Consider the following 27,981-nt stretch of genomic DNA (forward strand, 5'->3'; position numbering starts at 1 on the left):
TTTTTATTAGTTACCTGTTTTATACATATTGGTGTATAAATGTCAGTCCCAATCTCCCAATTCATCCCACCACCACCAACCCCCATCACTTTCTCCCCTTGGTGCCCATACGTTTGTTCTCTACATCTGTTTCTGATTTTGAGTCTTTTTTCTTTAGTCCAGCTAAAGATTTGTCCATGTTATCTTCTCAAAAAAAAAAAAAAAAAAAGACAAAAAACAGCCACTAGTTTCATTTATCTTTTATATTGTTTTCCTGGTCTCTTTATTTCTGTGCTAATCTTTGTTGTTTCCTTCCTTCTGCTAACTGCTTTAAATGTTTTGGAGCATTTCCCTTTGAAGCCATCTGGTCCCAGGCTTTTCCCTTCTAGTTCCTTGAGGTGTAGTTCAGTTGTTTATTTGTGATCTTTCCCCCCATCCCTGAATCTAGACATTTATTGCTATGAAATTCCCTGTTAAACTGCTTTTGCCACATACCATCTGTTTTGGTATGTTGTATTTCCATTTTTGTTTCTTTCAAGGTATTTTTTAATTTCCCTTTTGATTTCTTCTTTAACTGATTGGCTGTTTAGGAGTGTGTTATTTAATTTCCACACAATTGTTAATTTTTCAATTTTCCTCTTATTGATTTCAAGTTTAACACCATTGTATGGAAAAGACAGGTGGTACAATAACAATCTTCTTATGTTTGCTAAGGCTTGTTTTGTGACCTAACATATGATCTATCCTGCAGAGTTTCCATGTACACTTGAGAATACGTATTCTGCTGCTGTTGGGTGGAATGTTCTGTATATGTGTTAGGTCTATTTGGCCTAAGGTATATTTCACATCCAGTGTTTTCCTTCATTCTTCTAGATGACCTATCCATTGCTGAAAGTGGAGGTACTGAGGTCCCCTACTATTACTTAATTGTTGTCAATTTCTCCCTTAAGATTTGTTCGTATTTGCTTAATATTTTTAGGTGCTCCAATGTTGGGTGCATATATATCTGCAATTGTTATATCCTCTTGATGAATCAATCCCTTTTTCATTGTATAATGACAGTCTTTGCCCCTTGTTATCGTTTTTGATTTAAAGTCTATTTTGTCTGATATAAGGTTAGCTACCCCTGCTCTCTTTGGTTTCCAACTGCATGGAATATCTTTTTCCATTCCTTCCCTTTGAGCCTACATGTATCCTTAAGGTGAAATGAGTTTCTTATAGGCAGCATATAGTTGATCTTGTTTTTTAATCCAGGCAGCTACTCCATGAGTTTTGACTGGAAAATTTTATCCATTTACATTTAAAGTAATTATTGATAGGTAAGAACTTTCTCATGACATTTTATTAAATGTTTTCTGCCTGCTTTGTAGTTCCCCTGTTCCTTTCTCCATCTTGTGATGTCTTTGTGAACTGATGATTTTCCATAGTGGTATGCTTTGACTCCCTTCTCTTTATCTTTTGTCTATCTACTGCAGGTTTTGTTTTATGATCATGAGGCTTATATAAAACGTCTTCTAGCTATAACAGTCTACTTTAAGCTATCAACTTAGATCATATACAAGAACTCTAATCTTTTACTTTATGCTTTTGATGTCACAGTTTACCTCTTTTAACATTGTGCATCCATTAACAAATTACTGTAGCTATAGTTACTTTTAATATTTATTTATTTGGCTGTGTTGGGTCTTAGTTGCAGCATGTGGGATCTTCATCACAGCATGCAGGATCTTTAGTTGCAACATGTGGGATCTTTAGTTGCGGCAATGTGGGATCTTTAGTTGCAGTATGTGAACTCTTAGTTGCAGCATGTGGGGTCTAGTTCCCTGACCAGGGATTGAACCTGGGTCCCCTATATTGGGAGCATGGAGTCTTAGCCACTGGACCACCAGGGAAGTCCCATAGCTATAGTTACTTTTAACACAGTTGTCCTTTAAACCTTTATATTAGAGTTAAGTGATTAACTTAACCACCATGTTACTCTCAATACTGTCATATTATCTAATACTCTAAATTTGATTATATACTTACCTTTACCAGTATGTTTTATATTTCCATATGTTTTCATGTTACTAATTAGCATCCTTTGCTTTCAGCCTGAAGAACTCCTTGCACCATTTCTCATAAGGCAGATCTAGTAGTGATGAATACCCCCAGCTTTTGTTTGGGAAAGTATCTCTCCTTCATGTATATAAAACAATTTTGCTGGGTAAAGTATTCTTGATTGGCAGTTTTCTTCTTTGGGCACTTTGAATATATCATCCCCCGTACTCCTGGTCTGCAAAGTTTCTGCTGATAGCCTTATTCTGTTGATAGCCTTATGGGGGGTTCCCTTATATGGGAAGAATTTTTTTTATCTTGCTGCTTTTAAAATGTGCTGGATTTTACAGAGTTGTATTATAACATGTCTTGGAGAAGATCATTTTGGGGTGACCTATTAGCTTCAACCCTCATGAACTTGGATATCCAAATCTCTCCCCAGATCTGGGAACTTCTCAGCCATTATTTCTTTAAATTAGCTTTATGCTTCTTTCTCCCTCTCTTCTCCTCTGGGATTCCAATAACTAGTAGATTGTTTCTTTTAATGGCATTCCATTATTTACACAGGCTTTCTTCACACTTTCTCATTCTCTTTTCTTTTCGTTTCTCTGATTGGATGGTTTCAAATGACCTGTCTCCTCATCCATTACTTCTTTCTTCTGCTTGGTCAAATCTGCAGTTGAAGATTTCTAAGAAATCTTCAGTTCAGTAATTGTATTCTTCAACTCTAGGATTTCTGTGTTTTTTTAATAATGGTTTCCAATTTCTTTGTTAAACTTCTCATTTTGTTCACTCATTGTTTTCCTACTTTCATTTACTTGTATGTATTCCTTTAATAGTTCAGTGAATTTCTTCAAGAGGATTATTCTCAATTCTTTGCCAAATAGTTCACAGATCTCTTCCTTCAGGGGCAGTCATCGGAATGGAATTTTGTTAGTTTCCTTTGATGGTGTCATGTTTCCCTGATGATTCATGATCCTTGTGGCTTACACTAGAGTCTGCACATTTGAGAAAATGAGCACCTCTTCTAGTCTTTACAACATGCTTCAGCAGGAAGTCCTTCACCAGTCAGCCCATCCAGAGATTCTGGGTGACACATAAGGTGGTTTCCACAGGGAAGTTTACTGCTGGAGCCATGGGGTGGGCAGTTGTGATGCCTGGGTCAACAGGTGGGCAGGCCAGATGCTTGCATATTCAGGGATCATCCTGGTGCCTGGGTACAAGAGGGAGGACCTGATTCAGGGCCCACAGAAGCCAGTCTGGAGTCTAGTTCCACATGGGCCAGACTTGAGCTGGGGTGTGTCAGGGACCTGTGGTCATGGTAGTTGTCCAGGTGCTGAGCCCAGGGGCCACAGAGGCAGTTGGTGCTGGGATGTGCCATGACCTGGGTTCATGGGAAACTGCCAGTAGCCTGGTGCTATGGAAGATGCCCAGGGTCATGGAAGGCAGCTGGTGCGGAGGTGAATCAGGAGCCTGCTGAGGGCCTGGTGCCACAGCAGTTGACCAGCACCAAAGTAACCCTGTAGCCTGGGTTCACAGGAGCTGGCTAGTGCTACAATGGATCACGGGACTGGGTTTGTTGGAATTCTCATGACCTGGAGCTGAGGAGTCACAGGAGCTGCCTGGGGCCACTGGAGCTGACAGACACTAGGTAGAGATGGGACCTGGGTTTGCAGGAGCAAAGTTGACATTTTGGCAAGGGATGAGTGTTAGGAATCCCTATGCTGCCAATTTGGTCTGATGATGAAATCTCACATACTACTGCTAATCTTTAATAATTAAAGATTTTAGAAACTTAAAAATAAAGTTCTGAACATATGGTTTAAATCTTACTACTTAAATAAAATGTGTTTGACCAACTAAAGTTGTCAGAGCATTAATTTTCTTAACTGGATGATTAGCAGACTATTATGAGTGAGAACTCTCAACTGACACAAACCAGAGAATTTACATTTGGGCAGCTAAGTTATAATGTGGAATATTACTCCCACTTACAGTTTAGTATTCCCGTGGTGTGAAAGTTAATCTCAAACTCCTTAAGGAGCTTAGAGTCTAACTGGATTATATACAACTAAATATTCTTTTAGATAGGAAGATAAATTGCAAGACTATCGTTATATACAATAATGTTAAAGTATTTGCTAAATATGAATAAATATACATAAAAATATGGATACATCAGTTGTTTCTGCATTTACCTATGCTCAAAAACTACTGAGTATATACTATGGCCAGGTATTTTAGGTACCAGGGCTGTATGACTGAACAAAACAAAGTCCCTACAATTAGAAACTATGACTTATGTTGGTAATATAATATTTTCATTTTTATTCTTATAATATCTACGGAAAGCACTCACTAGTAACACCTTTAGAGAATTTTAAAATGTCAGGGCCTTCAAAAAATAAAGGTAGTGAGAGGCAGAGTGAGCCTAGCCTAAGGAAGAAGAGATACTCTCCTCTAAACATATACAGGCATATGGCTTCACGAGAGTTGAAAGAATAGAATAAACACTTGTTTCAGGTTGGGTATGGTTCCTGTGGTGCCATTAGACTCTTGCTGTATACTGTAAACCATATGATTATAATAATTATTTTAGGGCTGGTAATCACAATGTAGTACAACCTAGGGTAAGTGATACACACATTTATAGAACGTTTCATTACTATTGGATCTTTTAAAACATGCATTAATGTTTTAGAACAAAGACAAACAAGAAAATGTCAAAGATTTATTGAAAAGCAAAGTTTTAGATTGTGTCTAGAAGTCAGTAGATAAGTTCCCAATCTCCTACACCTTCAGCAAGTACTTTGTAATTGATTTAAGTATAATCATAAAGATCTTTAATTATTAAAATGATGTAAATTACATTCCAAGGAAGAAAAAAATCTTAATATTATTTCTAAAATACTGTATTTTTAAATGTTGAAAAAGTATTTGGAGACCAAGACTTTATCGCTATAAAGATAAATTACTAACACCATATTCCGTAAATCTTCCACTACACTGGGGATTTGCTGTCGGTCTTTTTGATGATTTGCTGTGTAATGCTGTTCCTCTAAGCTAAGTGTTTAGATTTAATCCCTATACGTTTAATTTTCTTATGTGTAAAGTTACTTGAATTATCCAAACTACAATATACTGACAGTTTCAGAGTGTCAAGCTGTAAAAACTGGCTTGGCCAGTCAATTTGGGAAACCGGAAAACAAATATTATACACATTCAACAAATGACACTGTGAACTAGTCTGCCTATATACGTTTTCAAGTAATATTAAATCACGGGGCAAAACTTCTTTCTCTTTTGCCCTAAACCTTATCTATAGTCCCTCTCTCATAGTGAATATGCAAAAAGATGTAATAATATTCTGAAAATAGATAATAACTACAGCAACAGGTTGTGAATAAATAAAGCAATATAAAGTGGCATCTTAAATAATAACCAATACCTTCACTATATAAGCAGTAAAATTTTCATATAGTTATTTGCCAAATGTCCTTGTTAAAGATGTCATTCTTTATATTTAAAATATTCCCTAGAAATTAAAGAGAAATTACCTTTGAAATATATCATAAGTCCTCAGGGGCTGTGAGTATAAGCTTTGATTTTTATTTCCTGACCCAGGTAAGTGCCCTTTTGTTGTCTGAAAGATGTTTATTTAGATTAAAATCTTAAAGTACTCCAAATATTTTATATGAATCTTTTACTCACTACTGAAATCAAATTAACTATTTCATCAATTAAAGATAAGTAGTATATGACCAAAGTCACAGAAAGCTGCCTGCTATCTTCATTTGTAAATGGAAGAGAAGACTGGCAACTGGTGCCTGAAAATTTTTTTTAATACTTTCAGTATAAATTAATTTTAATCAAATATCAAAAAAAAACTAGAGCATTTTTTACTTTATGCAAAGGAATAAAGTTACACTTAACAGTTACTGGATAAGAAGCTATTGTGCAAAGACAGTTTATAAGTTTTTATTTTGTTTGTATATCCTGTTAGTCTCGTAAAACTTGCATATTATTGATGTAATACATGCACATGGTTTTAAAAAAACAAATAGTAAAAAACTGCAGTCCTGTTCGCTAGAAGCATTCACTTTTAACTATGTGTCTGTAGTTTTTATATTTATCTCTCTAATTATATATAACATGTCTGTATTTCTTGACTAACTTCAAATTATGTCTACTGACTCCTTGCTATGAAACAGGAAGATTTAGTTCACATATACTGTCTTCAATCTGCTTTCTTCTCTCCTCATTCTAATGTCAATCAATCCTATTTGAGCACTTGATATGTAGTTAGTAAGACTGAGAAACTGCATTTTAAATTTTACTCAACTTTAATGAATTTAAATTGCTAGATGTAGCTAGTGCCTATCATATTAGATGGGCAGTTCTAAATTATTCCTACCTTTAGGAATGTACAAAAGTTTTCTTTATGATCTAGTACTATAATCAATTTTTGTATATGTTCTATAAATGCTTGGAAAGAAGGTATACAGTCTCTATTTTCAAGGTAGGATTCAGTTTATCCATCAAATTTTGCTTATTAATTGGGATATTTAATTGTTCTATAGCCTTAATTTTTTTGTTCACTTGATACACTTTGGTCTAAGAGAGATCCATTAAAGTCCACCAGTAAAGTTTTTCTGAATAACTTTCCAGAATCACTTTTACTTTTGAATATTAATGCTCTACTATTTTTCTACTATTTTCTACTACTATTTTTTGCTCTACTAATCTACTATAACTTTCCAGGATCACTTTTACTTTTGAATATTAATGCTCTACTATTTTTGAAGAAATACTATTTGGTATTTCTTCATTGTAAATTATAAACTTTACAGTCAAAATACCCATTAATGTCTCATTTAATTCCATCTTTTCTCCATATTTACATTTTACAAATAGTTCTGTTATTTTAATAAGGTTTTTATTAAAATAATACTTTTATAATATCATATGTATTGAAGTCCATCTTCCATTTCTTCATGTTACCTATTAGTTCTCTACTATAAGCTATGTTAAGATGTTACACTTTCTCATCACCAGATTTCAACCAAAAACATGATATTTCTTATGGTCTACCTTTCTGCTGTTAGATACTTCTATCACTACACTTGTTGATTTTAAATGCTATGGACTTCTAGTTACTACACAGGAGGCAACTAGCATACTTAGCACACTTATTCAAGCTCCCACCTTCTTTCCCCTTTTCCTTCTGAATTGTTGGTTGTTTCATTATTAGGGTATAGAGCAGACTAAGGTCTGCTTAAATATCAATTTCTCAGTGAAGACCTTTCTGTCCACACAATTAAAAATTATAAATCCCTCTGTCCCCGCCCTAACACTCCAGCCCCCTCCCCTGATTTGTTTTCCTCCATAGTATTAATCACCATCTAACATACATTTAAGTTAAGAGTTTCTCATCTGGTTTCCCCCAGTTGGAATGTAAGCTCCCCAAGGGCAGGCCTTTTTGCATTCTTTGTTCACTGCTGTAACACCAGCAACTAGAACAGTGCCTGGCACACAGCAGATGTTCACTAGGTACTTGCTGAACAAATAGGATAAAGTCCACTACTAAAAGTATATTCAAAAACTGTTAAAAAGCTTTACTGAGAGAAATTAAAGGCCTAAATGAATACAGAAGTATATTATGTTTATGGTATTGGAGGACTTCCATTACCAGATTTAAAGCTACAGTAATCAAGACTTAGAGGTACTGATGTAAAGATAAGTATAAAGTTCACTATATAAAATAGAGTTCAAAAAAAGACCCACACACATATGATTAATTGATTTTTGACAAAAGTGACAAGGTAATTCAGTGGAGAAAAAGAACAGTCTCTCAACAAATGGTGCTACAACAACTGTATATCTATGTGGAAAAAAAATTTTTTAAGAATCTCAACCCTTTTTCATATCATATATAAAAATCAACTGAAATGAATCATATACTTCAAAGTAGACAAACATTTCTTAGGACACAAAAATATGAAGAATAAAAGACTTAATCAACTGGATTTCATCAAAATTTAAAACTTTGCTCTTCAGATACCATTAAGAAAATATAAAGGGCAGCCATAGATTGGGAGATCAAATTTTCACAATCCTAATATCTGATAAAGGCCTCATATCAGAATATATTTACAAAAACAAACCTCTTACATCTCAGTAAATGAGTAAACAACCCAATTTTTTAAATGGGTAAAAGATCTGAGCAGACACTTCACAACAGAAAATATACGAATGACCAATAAGCACACATAAACATGCTCAATATCATGTCATTAGGGAAATGCAAATTAAAACCACAATGACTTAACATTACATACCCACTAGAATGGCAGAAATTCAAAAACGCTGACAATGCCAAGTGTTAGCAAGAATGCAGACCAACTGAAAATCTCATTGCTGAAGGGAATGTAAAACGGTAAAACCACTTTAGAAAACAGTTCATCAGTGTCTTATGAAGTTAAACATATAATTACCATACAGCCCAGCAATTCTAGTCCTACATATCTGCCCAAGTGAAATGAAAACACATGTCCACAAATGTTTAGCAGTTTTGTTTATAATAGCCAAAAACTGGAAGCAATCCAAAAGTCCAACAACTAATAATTATAAACAAACTATGCCATATCTCATACAATGGAAAAGTATTCAGAAATAAAAAGAGAAAACCACTAATACAGATGAGTATCAAAAGCATTATGCTAAGTGCAAGCTAGACCCCGAAGACCATATACTGTAGTATCCCATTTATATCATATTGTATAAAAGGTGAAATTGTATTATCAGAAAACAGATTGGTGGTTGCCAGGGAGAGAGAACTTTTCATGTTGACAGGAATTTTCTGTATCTTGATTGTGGTAGTGGTTACAAAAATGTATATGTCCGTCAAAATTCAACATGTATACTTACAATGGATGAGTTTTAACATATAGAAATTATACCTCAATAAATCTGATTTTTAGAATGTATACTAGGTCAAAAACTAAAACCCACCTACCTAAAACCCAAAAGAATACTTAATACAAAATTGCTCAGGAAAATAGAGTATTATGTGAAGCTTCTAAAAACCAGTAAGGAGTTGTCCACATCCAAGTAGGATGAAACAGTTTGCAGTGGGTCAATATTCTTCTTGAGAACAACTAGAAAAGCTAAATAAATTACAAAAAAACATATTTTTAAAGGCAGCGTACAGCTGTCTTTAAAACATGGGGGACAAGAAGGTCTACCACTCCAGAGAAGGGGGAATCTTTTAAATTTGTTTAGATGATCTGCAGTTGCTTTCCCTGGGGTTATTTCCAGATTATGGGCTGAGTGTGAAGGCTGAAAACTTGAGATTTGGCCTGTACAAAACGTGCTGTTGAGGAACCAAGAAACCAGGAGTGCTTTTGGTGTTCACACAAGGCTGCAGTAACAAAAATGGGAAACTGCAGGGACCTCAAGCTCAAGGCCAATATCTCTCACAGGACATTTGCTTAATTTTAAAACAGTACAGGGTAAGAGGCTAAATAATAATTGAAAAACTTTGAAAAGCAAAGTGAAATTTTCCACTTTGGCTCTGCTAAGGGGTAAAGACCCTTTGAAACGAAATGAAAGGCTTTGAAATGAAAGTCCTGGAAAACCACACCCTACAAATAAAGGAAAGAAGAAGAAGAATACCACCAAACTACTCAAATAGCAACCTAGCCTCTTTATAAATTAAGGTGACTGGCTCCCTAGTCTATCTGCCTAGAAGAAAAGGTAAACACCCTCTGGCAGAACATACTTGATGCTTGCTTTATTTTGTTTTTTAATTCACAATGTCTGGCATTCAATCAAAAATTACAAGACATAAACAAAAACTATCAACCAACTTGACCTAATTGATATCTACAGAACACTCCACCCAACAACAACAGAATCCACATTCTTTTCAAGTGCACATGGAGCATTTACTAAGACAGATCATATTCTGGGCCATAAAACAAATCAATAAATTTAAAAGGATCCAAGTCATAAAAGTATATTCTCTCATCACAAGAGAATTAACTTAAAAATAATAGATCTCTGGAAAACCCTCAAATTCTTGGAAACTAAATAATATACTTCTAAATAATGTCGAGGCCAAAGAAGACATCAAAAAGTAAATTAAAAAGTACTCTGAGCTGGATGAAAATGAAAAACATATATATATTAAAATTTGTAAGCAATATTTAGAAGGACATTTGTAGCACACATATAGCAGGGGAAAAGGTCACAGATTAATGACCTCAGCTTCTACCTTAAGAAACTAGAAAAAGAAAACAAACCTAAAGTAAGTTAAAGAAAGGAATTAATAAAGATCAGAGCAGAAATAAGGCAACAAAAAGCAGGAGAACTAGAGGAAATCAGTTAAACCAAAAGCTGATCCTTTGAGAATCTTAATAAAGTTAATAAATCTCAAGCCAGACTGATCAGGGAAAAAAGAGAGAAGACACAATTTCCCAATATCAGGAATGACACCAAATCTCTGCAGATTATACAGATATTAGACTCAAGATATATTCTATAGCTATTTAAAGGATAATAAGAGAATATTATAAACAACTTTACTAATTCAACAACTTAGATGAGATGGACAAGTTCTTTGAAAAACCTAGCAACATATGAAGTGACAGAACCACACAAACACATGAAAAACAACAGAAAAACAATATACGTAGACCAATGGTTGATGCAGTTACTGAAATTAATAACAAGCATTTAATCAGTATGTTCAAGAGACTTGAAGTCTATTAAAAATGTATAAAATAGGATCAAATGGATGTTTTAGAACTCAAAGTTTCAATGTAAAATTAAGAACACAATAGATTGGCTTGGAGAAAAAGTAAGATAGTTGTTGGTATACTATAAGATAGGTCATTATAAGATACCCAAACTGAAATATATAGAGAAAAAAATTTTTAAGAGACATGTGAAACATGATGACAGGGTGTAATAAATGTTTAAATTAAAATCCATAAAGGAGGAGGGGGCAGAAGCAATAACTGAAGATGTAACGACAGAGAATTTTCCAAACTAAAGGCACCAAGCTACAGATTCAAAAAAGCTCTATGAACATAAAGCAAATACAAAGAAAAACACACCTCAACACATCATAGTCAAACTGCTAAAAAACTATGACAGCAAAGAAGGCATTTTGAGAAGTCTTTTGAAAAAAATAAAAGAATTATTAGCAAGACTATAAGCTGACACATTACCTTCAGTAAGACTTTAACAGAAAGCCATAAGACAATGAAATAACTACTGACATAGAATTCTATACCCAGTGAAAATATAACTCAAAAAAAGGTGAAATTAAGATGTTTTCAGATAAACAAAAATGGAAAAATTCACTGTCAGTAGGTAGGCTGGTATTAAAATACATACTACTAAAGGAAGCTATTCAGACAGAAGGAAAATGATCCCAGACAGAAACAGAAATGAGGGACGGAAGAACCCTGGAAAGGGTAAACATGAACAAAAATTGACTGTCCAAAACCATACTATCTTGTGGAGTTTAAAATATGTATAAATAAAACACAGAACAATAACAATGCAAAAAGGTTGGAGTATGAGTTAATGTGTAAGAAGGTGTCATTATTGGGGAATGGTAAAAGTAATAATTTGTATTATCTGTATTATATGTAATTTGTATTGTAAATATGCTTGTTTTAACCTCTAGAATAACCACTAAAGGTATAATGAAAGAATATATAACTAACAAATTAATAGGAGGAAAAACAGGAAAAAAAATTAGATTAACACCAAAAAAAGCAAAATAGGAGGGATAAAAAGGAATGCAAAACAGATGACTCAAAGAAAAGTCAAAGTTGATGGTGGTTACAAACTTGGCTATTATCAGCAAAAATGTAAATGAATTTCAGTTGACCAGTTGAATTTCAGCTGAACAACACAGGTTTGAATTCCACAGGTCCACCTGTACACAGATTTTTTTCCAATAGTAAATATTGGGTTCCCCAAAAAGTTCGCTCTGTTAATGATTACGTTGTTCAATAAATTTCTTGGTGAAAATGAAATACATCCTCTATTTTTACTTAAAATCAAGCGAACCTTTTGGCCAACCCAATACTTCAGTAATAAACGATCGGTGGTTGGTTGAATTAAAGGATGTGGAACCCTGAATACTGAGGAACTGCATATATGGATGAACCATGGAGGGACCCACTATAAGTTATACGTGGATTTTCGACCTTTTCAACCACAAAGAAGGTTATTGTCCCTAACTGCCACAATGCTCAAGGGTCAACTGAAAACAAAGTAAAGGACTAAGACTAGATAAAAATAATGAAAACATTACTTTACAAGTAAAGATATACAGAAAGCATGATGAGAGGAAAAAAGCAGTTTATAAAACTGCATATATTCCACTTGCTATAAAATTGTAACATGTACATGTACATACATACACATGCACACCCACACCCATCCCAACTCCCTTAGAAAATGCTGAAAAAAATATTAACAGAGCTTTATCCCTGAGATTTTGGGTGATTTTTTTCATCATAGATTTTCTTTGTAGTTTTTGGTACTTTAACTCTTTCCCAAGGAACAAGACTCATTTTTATAAAAACCACAAAACTATTTTCAAAAGAAAAAAGTCTTAAGTTTTAATAATGATTGGCCCCAACAAAAGTAAGAGACTTAAAGAAAAATATATGAATGTGATCAAGTCTAAAAAGAAGCTAAACAATGTAAGTCTGTTTCATACAATAAACTACTGGTGAAACAGAGACCTTTATAAGTACAGATATTATATCATCATCATTTCTGATGGAGACAAAAATTACCATGTAAGAGTTGGAAATAGCATTTTCCATTAACTAATGTTTCTCTCATTTCTCTTCTTGCTTCTAATAAAATTTTGTGAAATTTCTATAGAACTACATAAGTTAAAGTTGTAAAATAAAATTTAGGTTCTAACATATTTCATTTGAATTTGTGGGTTTTTTCCTAAATAACTTCTAATATTGTTTCAACTAAAATTTAAGTTTCGACATAGAAAAAAAGTCACCGCTTTTCCATAACTTGATTTGGCAAAAGTATCTCAAAGAAATATGCAATACCACGCACCCTGGCAACATCTTCTAATAACTTTTTCATTGTTCTGAGTCACATAAAAAGGTCAAGTACTCCCAAACTCTATATGTAGATACAAAACTCTAAGCAACTTATTGAAATTGGAACTCCCCTCCAAAAAATGATAAGAGCCACGTTTGGTACACACTATGAAAGTAACAAAACGACAGAAATAGTAATAGCTAACATTTACTGAACAATTAACTCTGTGATAAATACTCATTACTCTAATTACTTTGCACATGTTGTTTAATTCTCACATAATATTATGAACTAGTATTATCTTCATTTTACAGATGAGAAATTGAGGTAACATTTGTCCAATCACTAGCAATAAAACCAGGATGTAAATGCCAAGCAGGCTAGCTATAGAGCTGTGCACTCTTCATCCCTATACCATGCTATAAATGTAACTAATTAAGACCTTTAAAGTAGTCTGCTGTCTTCGTTACTAAATTTCAGGTAATAAATAACAATAAGCTTTATTTAGAATAAAACCAGATATTTTAGTAATCTGATGTCACTGAGAATAAATAAATGGAAAAAATAAACACCCCCAAATTTCCTATTTTCATGACAAAAAAGAAAAAGGAAAAAAGCAGTCGCTATCAAAAGTAATAGTCATACCCTAACACCATACACAAAAATAAACTCAAAATGGATTAAAGACCTAAATGGAAGACTGGATACCATAAGACTCTTAGAGGAAAACATAGGCAGAACATTTTTTTTTTTAACATCTTAATTGGAGTATAATTGCTTTACAATGGTGTGTTAGTTTCTGCTGTATCACAAAGTGAATCAGCTATATGTATACATATATCCCCATATCCCCTCCCTCTTGCACCTCCCTCCCACCCTCCCTATCCCACCCCTCTAGGTGGTCACAAAGCACCGAGCTGATCTCCCTGTGCTATGCGGCTGCTTCCCACTAGCTATCTATTTAAAATTTGGTAGTGTATATATGTCCATGCCACTCTCTCACTTTGTCTCAGCTTACCCTTCTCCCTCCCCGTGTCCTCAAGTCCGTTCTCTACGTCTGCGTCTTTTTCTTGTCCTGCCCCTAGGTTCTTCAGAACCTTTTTTTTTTTTTTTTTTAGATTCCATATATATGTGTTAGCATACGGTATTTGCTTTTCTCTTTATGACTTGATTCACTTTGTATAACAGACTCTAGGTCCATCCACCTCACTACAAATAACTCAATTTCATTTCTTTTTATGGCTGAGTAATACTGCATTGTATATATGTGCCACATCTTCTTTATCCATTCATCTGTCGATGGACCCTTAGGTTGCTTCCATGTCCTGGCTATTGTAAACAGTGCTGCAATGAACATTGTGGTACATGACGCTTTTTGAATTATGGTTTTCTCAGGGTATGTGCCCAGTAGTGGGATTGCTGGGTCATATGGTAGTTCTATTTTAGTTTTTTAAGGAACCTCCATACTGTTGTCCACAGTGGCTATACCAATTTACATTCCCACCAACAGTGCAAGAGGGTTCCCTTTTCTCCACACCCTCTCCAGCATTATTGTTTGTAGATTTTTTTTTTCTTTTTTTGTGGTACACGGGCCTCTCACTGTTGTGGCCTCTCCGGTTGCAGAGCACAGGCTCCAGATGCGCAAGCTCAGCAGCCATGGCTCACGGGCCCAGCTGCTCCGCGGCATGTGGGATCTTCCCGGACCGGGACACGAATCCGTGTCCCCTGCACTGGCAGGCGGATTCTCAACCACTGCACCACCAGGGAAGCCCTAGATTTTTTGATGATGGCCATTCTGACTGGTGTGAGGTGATACCACATTGTAGTTTTGATTTGCATTTCTCTAATGATTAGTGATGTTGAACATCCTTTCATGTGTTTGTTGGCAATCTGTATATCTTCTTTGGAGAAATGTCTATTTAGGTCTTCTGCTCATTTTTGGATTGGGTTTTTTTTGACATTGAGCTGCATGAGCTGCTTGCATAGTTTGGAGATTAATCCTTTGTCAGTTGCTTTGTTTGCAAATATTTTCTCCCATTCTGAGGGTTGTCTTTTCGTATCGTTTATGATTTCCTTTGCTATGCAAAAGCTTTTAAGTTTCATTAGGTCCCATTTGTTTATTTTTGTTTTTATTTCCCTTTCTCTAGGAGGTTTATTTTTGTTTTTATTTCCCTTTCTCTAGGAAGTGAAAAGATCCTTTTCAAAAAAGGATCTTGCTGTGATTTATGTCACAGAGATAGGCAGAACACTCTCTGACATAAATTGCATCAAGATCTTTTTCAATCCATCTCCTAAAGTAATGAAAGAAAAAAAAATAAACAAATGGGACCTAATTAAACTTAAAAGCTTTTGCACAGCAAAGGAAACCATAAACAAAATGAAAAGACAACCCTCCTGCAGCAACATTAATCTCCAAAATATACAAACAGCTCATGCAGCTCAAAAAAACAAACAACCCAATCAAAAAATGGGCAGAAGACCTAAATAGACGTTTTTCCAAAGAAGACACACAGATGGCCAAGAGGCTCATGAAAGGATGCTCAACATCACTAATTATTAGAGAAGTGCAAATCAAAACTACAATGAGGTATCACCTCACACCAGTCAGAATGGCCATCATCAAAAAATCTACAAACAGGGCTTCCCTGGTGGCGCAGTGGTTGGGAGTCCACCTGACGGTGCAGGGGACGCAGGTTCGTGCCCCGGACCGGGAAGATCCCACATGCCACCCAGCGGCTGGGCCCGTGAGCCATGGCCGCTGAGCCTGCATGTCCGGAGCCTGTGCTCCACAACAGGAGAGGCCACAACAGTGAGAGGCCCGCATACCGCAAAGGGAAAAAAATAAAAAATAAAATAAAAATAAATCTACAAACAGTAAATGCTGGAGAGGGTGTGGAGAAAAGGGAACCCTCCTACACTGTTGGTGAGCATGTAAATTGGTCCAGCCACTATAGAGAACAGTATGCAGGTTCCTTAAAAAAACTAAAAATAAAGCTACCATATGATACTGCAATCCCACTCCTGGGCATATATCCAGAGAAAATCATAATTTTAAAAGATACATGCACCCCAGTGTTCACTGCAGCACTATTTACAATAGCCAGGACATGTAAGCAACCTAAATGTCCATCAACAGATGAGTGGATAAAGAAGATGTGGTATATACACATAATGGAATATCAGCCATAAAAAAGAACGAAATGATGCCATTTACAGCAACATGGATGGACCTAGAGATTGTCATACTGAGTGAAGTAAGTCAAAGAAAGACAAATATCATATGATATCCCTTATATGTGGAATCTAAAAAATGGTACAAATGAACTGATCTACAAAACAGAAGTAAGAGTTATAGATGTTGGGCTTCCCTGGTGGCACAGTGGTTGAGAGTCTGCCTGCTAATGCAGGGGACATGGGTTCATGCCCCGGTCCGGAAGGATCCCACATGCCGTGGAGCAGCTGGGCCTGTGAGCCATGGCCGCTGAGCCTGCGCGTCCGGAGCCTGTGCTCCGCAACGGGAGAGGCCACACGGTTAGAGGCCCACGTACCGCAAAAAAAAAAAAAAAAAACCAAAAAAAAGAGTTACAGATGTAGAAAACAAACTTTTGGTTACCAGAGGGGGGGGTAGGAAGAGGGATAAACTGGGAGAGTGAGATTGACATATACACACTATTATATATAAAATAGATGACTAATAAGGACCTACTGTAACTCTACTCAATACTCTGCAATGACTTATAAGGGAAAAGAATCTAAAAAAGAGTGTATATATGTGTGTGTATAACTGACTCCCTTTGCTGCATAGCAGAAACTAGCACATTATAAATCAACTATACTCAAATAAAAATTTTTAAAAATAGTCATAGGAACCTGATAAAATATGTAACTTCCAAAAACAGGCAACAGAAGACACCTTAAAACTACTGCATTAAACTTTAAGATCATATCTATTTTCCCCTGAAAATAGTTTAATCTAACAGTTTTTCTCCCCGATTTAAACTACAGGATATAGATACCTAAGGGTTGAATAAAATTTCACAGAAATCCTATACACAGGTAATGTCAATTCTTTGGGTGAAAGTATTCTTTCTTGGTATTCAGACTTTCCTTTTAAGGAAGTTTTTTTGAGCAATCAAACAAACTCTCTGTTCTGTTGTAAAAAATGTTACAGCTTAAATTTTAATTGAGTGTGTAAAGACTGCTTCATAGATTCCTACCTTACTTGAAGGCTTATTCAAGAGCACTGCTATCCAAATCATGTTTGCTCATGAAATGCCAAGTTACTTTAATACAATTCAAAGTTAAACCTACCTTAGAAAGAAAATATACCATTATAAAAATCTTGGAGTCATTATTATGAATCAATATTAGATAATTTATCATATGCTTCTGGCATATTTTTTCAACAAAAAGCACAAAATTTCTGTTTAATCTCGACATTAATACAAATTCAGTAAAATTCTACTTGAATTCTAATTCTTCTGAAGACTATCCTATTGAAATTTTTTTAAGTATCAACTCTACCAGATGACTAATGCTGTCAGTTCTAAAAGTGACCATTTTTTAAATAATTTTTTAAAGTATTTATTTATTATTTCACAGCTCCATGGAGCACGTGGGATCTTAGTTCCCCAATGAGGGATCAAACCCACGCCCCCTGCAGTGGAAGCACAGAGTCTTACCCTCTGGACTGCTAGGGGAGTCCCATTGTTTATAATTTTAAAAACTGAAAACTTGCATCCAACAGAAATAGACCAGTAAGTAAATTATTACACAAACATAAATGAGGATATCACATAACTATTAAAAATAATAATGTTGTAGAAAAATACTGATATAAAAATGTTCAAGATTCACTGTTAAGTGAATAGTTTGCACAATAGTGGACGCATTATGAGACCATTTTGTAAACATCACGTCTATAAGTGTACATGTGATGTCTATAAGTATATGTACACTTATAGACATGTGATGTGGCTAAGCAAAACACAGGGAGAAGATATTTCAGAAGGTTAACAATGGCGTCTAGTGGTTGTGAGAATTCCAGTGGTATTTTCAAAATTTAATTCATGCTCTGCATGTTTCCCAAGTTTTCTACATTAGGGATACACTATTTTTATAACTGGGGGAAAGATTAAGAAAGAAATAAGCTATTTATGTTACAGCCATATTTTAATGCAAATGATAAATTCTTAGCAAATTGTTGGTTTAACCCTCATTGTGGCAACACCCATTTGTGTTTTATTTTTTAAACACAAAATTTTGAGCATGAATCAATCTGTATTTTCATTTTCTACTATCTTGGATGGGAATTAAAAATGTACATATCTGATTAAATGTGCCCTCTTTGAAAGAGATGGGAATTTTTGTCTTATTCTTGGATCTTATTAATATAAAAATGAGAAAATATTTCTGAAAAATAAAAGGTAAATCACATTCTAAACAGTATCCTATGAAAGTCAAAAATAATACATAAAAATTTATTTTTTACAAGTGATTTTTCTGTAGACTTCTAAGACTTAAAATAATAAGTAGACTTACATCTTTATGAAATACACACCTAAAATAACTAATAACTCAAAGTTGACACTATACTTATGAGGAGTTTAGGTAATTTAACATTTGCATAATCAAATACATGGAGAAAAACAGCAATCTCTTACCCACCTAATTCACAGGAGTTATACCTAACAGAGCTATAAAAATAAGTAACAAATGGTTGTAAAGCAACCTATAAATATAAATGCCATTATAAAAATCACAGTCAATTAGCAAGAATTAAATTGCTCTGACACTTAAAATGTATTCTGTAATTCATACACTCCATCTAGAATTTTAGACTCAGAAAAGGAGAAAATACAATGTCCACTGGTACAGTGCTTAAAAGAAACTACACTTTAAAATTATTTTTTTACTTTATGCATCTGAGAAGAACTGGTAAGAGACACAAACAATAAAAGGTAGTTTTGCTGTGGAACTCTGAGTTTTCACCATATTGTTGTTTGCTTTCAGAGTTTAAAATACGTACAGCAAATAAATATTTTATTTGACATAGCACCAGAAGTAAAAATGTGGGGGAGGGGGGACATTAAATATGTGCTTTGAGGGAAAAAACAACTTACTTTTTTTTTTTTTTTTTTTTTTTTTTGCGGTACGCGGGCCTCTCACTGTTGTGGCCTCTCCCGTCGAGGAGCACAGGCTCCGGACTCGCAGGCTCAGCGGCCATGGCTCACAGGCCTAGGTGCTCCGCGGCATGTGGGATCTTCCCAGACCGGGGCACGAACCCGCGTCCCCTGCATCGGCAGGCGGACTCTCAACCACTGCGCCACCAGGGAAGCCCCAACAATTTACTTTTAATATTAACACTGCCTGACATATTAGATGGTAGACAATAGTTAACTGGCAGAATTAAATCTCCTATTCTAAAATCCTGAAATCTAAGAGAGGCTGTATTATAATGATCAAATAAAACATCAAATGGTTCTTTCCAGTGGGAGAGAGTAAAAAGCAAGCAAACAAAAATAAACTATCAATTAGTGTTCATAAGTGCCTGCTATGAGGATGCAATTTAACTCCTTACTTCCTTACCCCTTAAGAGCTAAGATTTGAGCTTTATGTTCTATCCTTTCTTAACTATTTAAAACGTTGAGATATCTACTCTCCCTCCAAACTCCATGCCCACAAAAATAAAAAGCTAGAAATAGTCTTACCCTTACAAACCTCATGTATCTATGGAATCTATCATTTCCCATCTTGTGTTATAATCATTACATACATGCTCTTTTAACCATACTAGATTTCAAACCCTCTGAGGGCAGGGTCAATTATACTTTATCTTTCTATGTATGTCACATAGCTTAGTAAAGTGTCTTGACTAATACTCAACTTTCTATCACCTAAAAAGAATTAAGTCTTGGTAACTATTCGCAGCTTGGTTTAAAAAAACAAAGACAATACAAAAAAAACCACCACCTCTGGAACTATTAGAAGGGCAATGTTCTCTCTGAGTGGAAGTATGCATGCAACTTGTCTGCTGTCAGTAAAGCACAAACCGGACCAAAATGCCTCTTCTCCCCTTTCCGCTTCAAAGGCTGGATTCCATCCAAGGCTGGATTCCATCCAAGTCAATCAATGTCTCTTAGTTAAGGACAAAGCCTGCCTAGGTTCACTTCAGAGGACCAGGAGAGGCTGATGTAATCTAAGGGGCTTTCTAGTGGTCTGCAAGTACAGGAGAATAAAATCAAAGTTTAACCTGTGAGCTACTGACCAGGTCAAAACCCAAAGAAAACGTTAGAATGTGGACCCTAAAGAGTCCTATAAAAGCCATGGAATCCATGTCTTACAGGTGAATTCAATCTACATCACATAAAGCTCACACCAGTTAAGACCTCACTACAAACTCTGTAAATGTACCCCAAACCAACCAGCCCCTCACAAGTGAAAAGATGAGAATGTCCTACGGTGTATACTACACGTTAAACTTTCTCACATACTCCAGGTCATTTCCCTGTCCTGTGGGTTAGTAACAGCCCACAGTAGAGGCAAACTGGCAAAGTAGACGATCAATCAATATAATTCTATTTTCAAGATTGAAAAGTCTATGTTTGTAAATGCACAGAAAAAAAAAACTGGAAAGTTATATAACAGTGTTAGCAGCAGTTATCTCTAGGGAGAGATGTGACAAAGTGGAAGTGTGCAAAGGGCGTTTTCTCTTATTATATATACATTGTATTGTTTTAATTCTTCATGAACATTGATTTACTTCTATAATGTTAAAAACAAAATTTTAAGTAAAATTTTGAAATATGATTCTGTTTTTTCAAAAAGACTGAATAGACCCACATGGAATTCAAACGAAAAATAAATGCCATTTGCAGAAGTTTGGCTACTAGAGACCTACAGATCAAAAAGAAATAACACAATTATCCTATCCTACAAAATAAAAAGGAATGCTGGTAACATAACAAAAATGCCCATAGCAACTGTCACTCAACATTCACTACTTTTGATTATACAACATTAGCCACCAGAGGAATTTTGAGTACCCACCCACCAAAATTACATACTGCTTATAACAATCCATAAGTTGTAAGAAGTTTTTAGTGTTTTGCACCAACAGATCATTGACTTATCGGTTTAATTTTCCATAAGTAGTACTATATACATGTATATAAATATAAATTTACATGGCACTGAGGTTCATGTCTGATTGCCTTGAGAAAACCATTTCCCAATCTGAAAAGCAAACTACCTGGACAATCAATTCTTTTATCATTTTAATGGAGTATTCATATTCTCCAACTATTTGTCATGACAACTTTGGAGTTAAAATAAGTAAAAGTAAAATTTTATACAACTACAATTCCTGGGGAAGAAAGGAAGGGAGGACAAACTATGCTCTGAAAACAGTATAATCCAGCCATAATGCCAAATGTAAATAACGTCATATATTTTAGCAAAGCAAAATAAGACTAAACATCTTTAAGAGTTAAACTGGTGACCTCAGCCTCTTTCAATTTTAGTTCATTTTCCTAAAAAAAATTAAAAGAAATCATATTGAAAATAGCCAAAATTACCATAAATTAGGAAGGAAAGACAAGCAACAGAAAAAAACAGCAAATTATTTTGGAGAGGAGAACTTTGTTTAACCTTAAACCTATAATATAGTCACAAACATTTTAAAATATAAGGACATACAGTGTGCATGTCACTTCCCACTATCCCCTCACCATGCTACTTCTCCCTCTGCCCCATCACTGTCAGTTTTCCACTATCCCTCCAGATTTCTTTGTACGTAGAAAAACAAACACAAATCTGTATTCTTATTCCACGGGTGCCCCCTTAACACACAAAGTAGCACATTATTCACACTGTCCTACATCTTGCTTTTTTTCGCTTTATAACATATTTTGGAGATCTTTCCATGTCATTACACAGAAAGCTTCCTCATTCTTCACAGCTGAGCATGACTAGTTCTACCACAACTTCCATCTATCTTCTTCAGGCTAACCTTTAATGACATTCTGTTCAGTCAACTACTTAACACCTGAGTTAGTTTCTTCCCCCCCCCCCCACCAAGATTATAAAACAGAGAAAGCACCTCATTACCTAAATTTTATCCTTTTTAGAACGTTTATTTTTCAACCGGGTAGAGGGAAAACGCCGCATGATTTTCTCCTCTTATCACTTAAAATGAAGCTACAAATTAGAATGCAGACTTAAGTGAAATTACCTTTTTTTGATTCGGGGGATCAGCATAATAGCCAAATCAACAATTACTGTAAAAGTTTCTTTACTTCTTGGGCTTTTCCTTCACTGTAAAAGAAGACATTGGTTTTTTTCTTTTTTTTTTTTTCTTTTTTTTAAGGTTAGAAAGGCTTAAGGTCGTAGAGCGTGGCATTCTGATAGCAAGAAACCGCCACCTGATTCGATCTTTCATTTGCCAGGTCAGAGGACGAGGCTTTTACCTTTCAGGATTCTGATATTACTAACAGGACGACTTCTACACCGGCGAAAACGCACTCAGGAATATAAGCTCTGCGGCGCTACGCGTTGGAAACTACACTCCTGGGGCCAGAGCTCCAGGACTAGCTATAAAGACTCCGGCTTCGCCGGCGGAAAGGCAGCTAGAAGAGCCAGCTGCCGCGGTGACACGGAGCAGGCGGGAGCGGGTGGACGGAAGGAAGGAGTAGCGGCGCCGCGCGGGGCACCCTCGAACCCGCGCAGTCGCTCGAGTCGGACGCGCGGAGCCGCGCGCTCCCCGGGGACCGAGGCCCGGAACCGCGACCACTAACGGAACCAGCCCAGGGGCGGCGGTGGCCGCCACACGGACTGCGGACCGCGGCGCGAGGGCCGAGGGCCGGGAGGGCGGGGGTTCCCCGGAGGAGCTGGCCGTCCTGGCGCCCCATTGGGCTCCGCTCCAAACGTGCCCGAGTTGTGACAGGAATAAAGTGGGTCACAAGGCCTAACGGGTCCCCAGCGAAAGCCCTCTCCGCACCCGGTCTCCGGCTTTGCCGGCCGCTCTGCCGCTCGAATCGGCCCCAGCCCAAGAGCGCGCTCCAGCCACCCGGCCCCGCCGTGCACCCCAATCCCGCCCCTGCCCCGCAGGTAACCCCAGCTTTTCCGGAGGGCCCCTCAACCGGGGCGGGCCTCCGCCCCAACTCCCGAGAAAAGACACACTAGGGCGACGGGCAAAACTTGGGCTTCAGCACCCGCCCGCCCCTCCCCTGGCCGCCGCCCCCCGGCCCCGTACACACCGCCCCCCGCTCCCTCCCCTTCCCCGCGCCCTCACCGTGTGGCTTGCGGCGGCTCCGGCTTCTTCCCTCCCCCACCCTGGAGCCTAGCTGCGGTGACTCGGAACAGCTAACCCGGCTGCGCCCGGAAGACGCCGTGGCTCCCAGCTCAGGCAGTACCTGGGGCTGAGCGGCGCCCCCCACCCACCCCCAAACAATTCCCCGCGACTGCCTCCCGCTCCTCCTCCCCCTCCCTTTCCTTCCCCTCCTCCACCAGCACCGGTAGCACGCATGCGCCGCCCAGGCAAGCCTACCGGCGGACGTCACGCCCCAGGCCCACCCGGTGGGGCGCCACTCACCGGGAGCGCGCACGCGTCGGCAGCCAGATTTCCTTCGCCCTCTGGGTCTCGGGTGTTTCCTTTTTTAAGCCGGTCGCCGCAAGCTGAGGCTGTGATTGCACTCCTTCTCGGCGCATGCGTCATCAGTGACCCCCGCGGGCTCCGACGGCTGGTGCTCTGCGTTCGCCCCTCCCCTCACTCTCCCTTTCCCCGGCCCGTCTCGGTGCGCATGCGACTTGCCTCGTTAGTCAGCCCTGAGCTGCGGAGGGGTTCCCGGGTGCCGGAGGAGACTCCCGCTCCCTTGGGCCGCGCGTTTGCGCGATCCGCGGCAGCCGCCGGCCGTGCAGGAAAACCGAGATCTCCCTGGCGCTCCTTCCCTGCACCGGTTACTGGAAAGCAGGGGAGGCGGGGCCTGGTCGGCTGAGGGTGCGGCCGAACCCGGGAGTGTTAACTTTGGGTCAGGGCGGCTTTGGTGTTCACCCTGGATTCGAGGAGCGAGGAGGAGAGAAAGGAGAGTTTCTTGTATGAGGGATCCAGAGACTAAAAAGCAGACCCTCTCTCAGACCCCCTCTCTCTTGAAAAGCAACTCATTTTGCGAATGCCAGGAAAAAATTTTCGGGTGTTGGCGGGTGAAAGACTTTTTTCCCCTTCCAATGGTATCACTTGCGTTTTGCCTCCTTGGACTGAAGAGGGGATTTGTGAAGGTGACTGGATCTCCAGACTCTTCCCTTCCCCTCTCCTGCAGGTGCACTGCTTTAGTCGCTTCTTATTGGAGGGTGGGCCTGGGGAGACCGGACGTGAATCCTTGGCTGGAGGAGGGAAGCCAAAGAAGGTATGGATGTGCTCCTTTGGAGTTTTTTACCTGATCCTAAAGGCCAGGTGACAGTATAAAGGAAGATGGGAGATGAAGCAGTGGGGATAAACCAGGACCCTAATTTGCACTGCTTCCCATGTTAGAAAAACGTGTGAATATCTCCCCCTTATCTTAGGGGGAAATTACTTCCCTCGATGGTTAAGACACACTTGGTCCACAAGGGAAAGCACATTTCAGTAGTTGAAAATTATTGGAAGAGATCTTTTACTTTCCTAATTCCTAATAGTTTTCGTATTTTAATGAATGTCCTTGGGGTTTGAAATAGAAGTCATTTTCTTGTTTCAAAAAATAAACAACTGTTGTGACTATAAAATCCTCCCTTCAAAGTAACATTCATCTCAGTAAACATTTCAAATTCTTGCAGTGTACTCAAGAGAAAAGGAACATCAGAATCGAGGAACTTATTCAGATCCCTGATCATTCACCTGAGGATTTTTCTGTCAACAGTGGGAAAGCATGATGGAGTCATCATATGACAGGATTTTAGTAGACATTTTTTTTCCTGCTTAGCAGTCTTTCCCTATTCTGATCATTTCCTTTGGAGAACTATCCTTTCTTCACTCTCAGACCATATGGCTGAGGCAGGACTCCAGAGGAAAACATATTTGAGTTAATCTTCTGCCTTAGGTTAGACTTACTAAGAAGGGTGATCTCTCTTTTCCAATGGATTTAAGTCTGGAAGAATGGAAGCCTGAAGCCATCTTCCCACTCACAGATTCTGAGAAAAAAGGCAACATGGAAGAAAGCAGATTCAGAAATGGAGATTTGGCCTGGAGACATGTGTGATGCCCTGAATCCATTGTGGACTAGATAACTCTGGAAATTTCAGCTAAATTACTCAATAAATTCTTTCATGTATCTATTGCTTAAACCAATGAGAAGTTTTCTGTCACTTGCGATCATGAGTCCTAACATACTGGTAGCAAGAGATGAGGCAAGATTAATAATACTGATAAGGAAGGTTTCAACTAGACAAGAGGGTTTGAATGCTTTTCCTAGGATGTGGATGTTTATTCTAGAGAAAGTGATATCATATTCTGCATCATCTAGAACCACATATCTTCAAAAATACCTTTGCGGGCTTCCCTGGTGGCGCAGTGGTTGAGAGTCTGCCTGCCGATGCTAGGGGACACGGGTTCGTGCCCGGGTCCAGGAGGATCCCACATGCCGCAGAGTGGCTGGGCCCGTGAGCCATGGCCACTGGGCCTGCACATCCCGAGCCTGTGCTCCACAGTGGAAGAGGCCACAATAGTGAGAGGCCCATGTACCGCAAAAAAAAAAAAAAAAAAAAACCTTTGCCCTTTTTAATGGTTCCATTGTCCTCTTATTCACTAGGAATGTATCATGTTCATCTTTGACTCCTTCCTCTCTTTATGTATTTAATCATTTACCAAGAACTGTTGATAATCCCCTGTTTTTCTGCTCAGTCCTCTGCCACCACTCAGACATTTCCCGTGGCTCAGTTCACAACTTATCTTTCTGCCCATATTCTCTCCAAGACGAAAACTGTATCAGATATTTTTAATCACATTTCCAACTGCCAGACTCCACTTTTCCCTAAAAGAAAAATCCTGCCTCATAGTTTCATAGACCCTAAATTGTCCCCCAGCCTAAATCCTCTCCTTAAACACAATTTATGTAATTCAAATATTGTTCATTTCTTCTTGTCCACCTTGCTATAATTTAAACTGAGCATTTCCAACTCCCTTCCCAACTGATCTCCACAGTTGATGTCTTGATGGAGGCAATATAGCTTAGTGGCTAAGAGTACAAAATTGGGAATTAAAGGCCAGGATTTATTCCAGCCCCACTACTTAATATCTGCATGACTCTGAGTAAGTTATTTCTCTGTTCTTCACTTTCCTCATCTGTAAATAAAGGATAATAATCCTGTCTCATAGGATAATTGAGAGAAGATATAGAATATAGATAGTGTGTGTGTGTGTTTGTGTGTGTGTGTGTGTATTGTACTACCTGGTACATAAGAAATCCCATAGTGGCTATTATTAATGATGTTCCTTTTTGTGTAGGTCTTACATCTCTTGCTCAATTTCTTCCCCTAGTTCCCTGTGTCCTTATGTCCTTTCTGTTCTTTCGTAATACCTCTCTCATCCATCCTCTCCTTGACATTCCTAGTTTTGCCACTATAGTTTAAGGTGGATTGGAACATGGGAAGTTTGATATGCATAATAGGGAATATACTGTTAGGGTTTTTTTTTTGTTTTTTTTTTAAGAATCCTTCATGGTTTAATCAATTACTCTTATTCTTTCTAGATCCTTTAAAATAGTGGGAAGTCAATAATATGAAGTGGTATTACAGACTGTAATCAAAAGTCTAGGCTTAAATCCTGACTAATACTTACTAAGAGACACTGAGCAAGTTAAGTAATTTCTCTGAGCATCAGGGTATTTATCTGTAAAGTGAGAAGAAAAGCATCTCAGAATTGTGATGATCAAGTGTAAATTACAAACTACTGCAGAAAGGTTAGGTGATAAGGATGGATGGTTTTAGATTTTTATGATTTGTTGTTGAAACCCTAGGAATGATTGAAACAACTCATAGATTTGCAACTCCAGCCTACACCTCTCCTTTGGGTTCCAAACACATATCCAATTGTCTATCTGATGTCTCCTCTTGACTATCTCAAATATCTTAGATGCTCCCTTCAATCTGTTCTCCACAGAGCAGCAAGAATATTCTTTTAAAAATATAAATAAAATCACATGTTCCTACTTAAAACCCTTATTGTTTCCCATTATATCCAAATTCCTAATTGTGGCCATAATAACCTCTTTGATCTAGCCCCTGCTGTCTCTCAAACCTCATGTCCTACCATTTTCTTCTTTTCCTGTAACACTTCCAGTTCCTTGCTAATCTCTCTGTATTCTCAGACTTTTGTACATGCTGTGCTCTTGCCTGGACCCCCCTCCTACCTTTTCTCCTGGCTGGTTCCTCCTCAATCTTCATGTCTCAAAGATCTAACTACCCTATTTAAGAGGTCTCCCTCCTACCTCTCACCTGCCCCACACACACAGTACCCACAGTTATTCTCTATTACTGCGCTTTTTTTGATATTTGTTTTCTTATCTATTAACTAGCTTCCCCTTGACACCACTACATGGTAAATTCCAGGAGGCAAGAACCATGTGTTTTTTTCACCACTATACATGCAGCATCCATTTCAATGCTTGAGTTAAATGAATGATTGAATGAATGAATGAATGAATGAGATGAAAGTTAAAACATGCTAGAAGATTTTTAGGATCATTCTTATGTTCCAAATTATGATTGTAGGCAGATTATAGTCTTGTCAGGAGGTAAACTTATTAATGTGTATTAAAGTACAAAGGAGAGGTAAACTGAAAACGGTTAGTGAAACACTAGTACTGTGTTAGTAATTGAGTATTTGAAGACCCACAAGAATAT

At 37.6% G+C, this 27,981-nt stretch overlaps 1 protein-coding gene and 1 long non-coding RNA gene across 25 annotated transcripts in view; one reads left to right on the forward strand and one right to left on the reverse strand.

The window, feature by feature from the left end:
* CLOCK (clock circadian regulator) overlaps positions 1-23,837 on the reverse strand; it is a 135,344-nt gene extending 111,507 nt beyond the window's left edge. For 9 of the 24 annotated variants that reach the window (XM_067736051.1, XM_067736050.1, XM_067736042.1 and 6 more), the window contains exons 1-2: positions 23,402-23,582; positions 22,343-22,425 (exon numbers count right to left, since the gene is read on the reverse strand). The gene's annotated coding sequence lies outside the window, so the exon portion shown is untranslated. Of the gene's footprint in view, positions 1-22,342; positions 22,426-23,107; positions 23,192-23,401; positions 23,583-23,656 lie in introns of those variants that run through there. The other 15 variants (XM_067736054.1, XM_067736052.1, XM_067736040.1 and 12 more) reach the window with 7 other exon arrangements.
* Positions 23,838-24,048: 211 nt separating this feature from the next.
* LOC137223731 (uncharacterized) lies at positions 24,049-25,425 on the forward strand. The gene is made up of 2 exons (XR_010943026.1): positions 24,049-24,512; positions 24,919-25,425. It is a non-coding gene; the product is annotated as an uncharacterized lncRNA (long non-coding RNA).
* Positions 25,426-27,981: the final 2,556 nt, after the last annotated feature.

Source organism: Pseudorca crassidens, chromosome 4, assembly GCF_039906515.1.
Source record: "Pseudorca crassidens isolate mPseCra1 chromosome 4, mPseCra1.hap1, whole genome shotgun sequence".
Lineage (NCBI taxonomy): Eukaryota > Metazoa > Chordata > Mammalia > Artiodactyla > Delphinidae > Pseudorca > Pseudorca crassidens.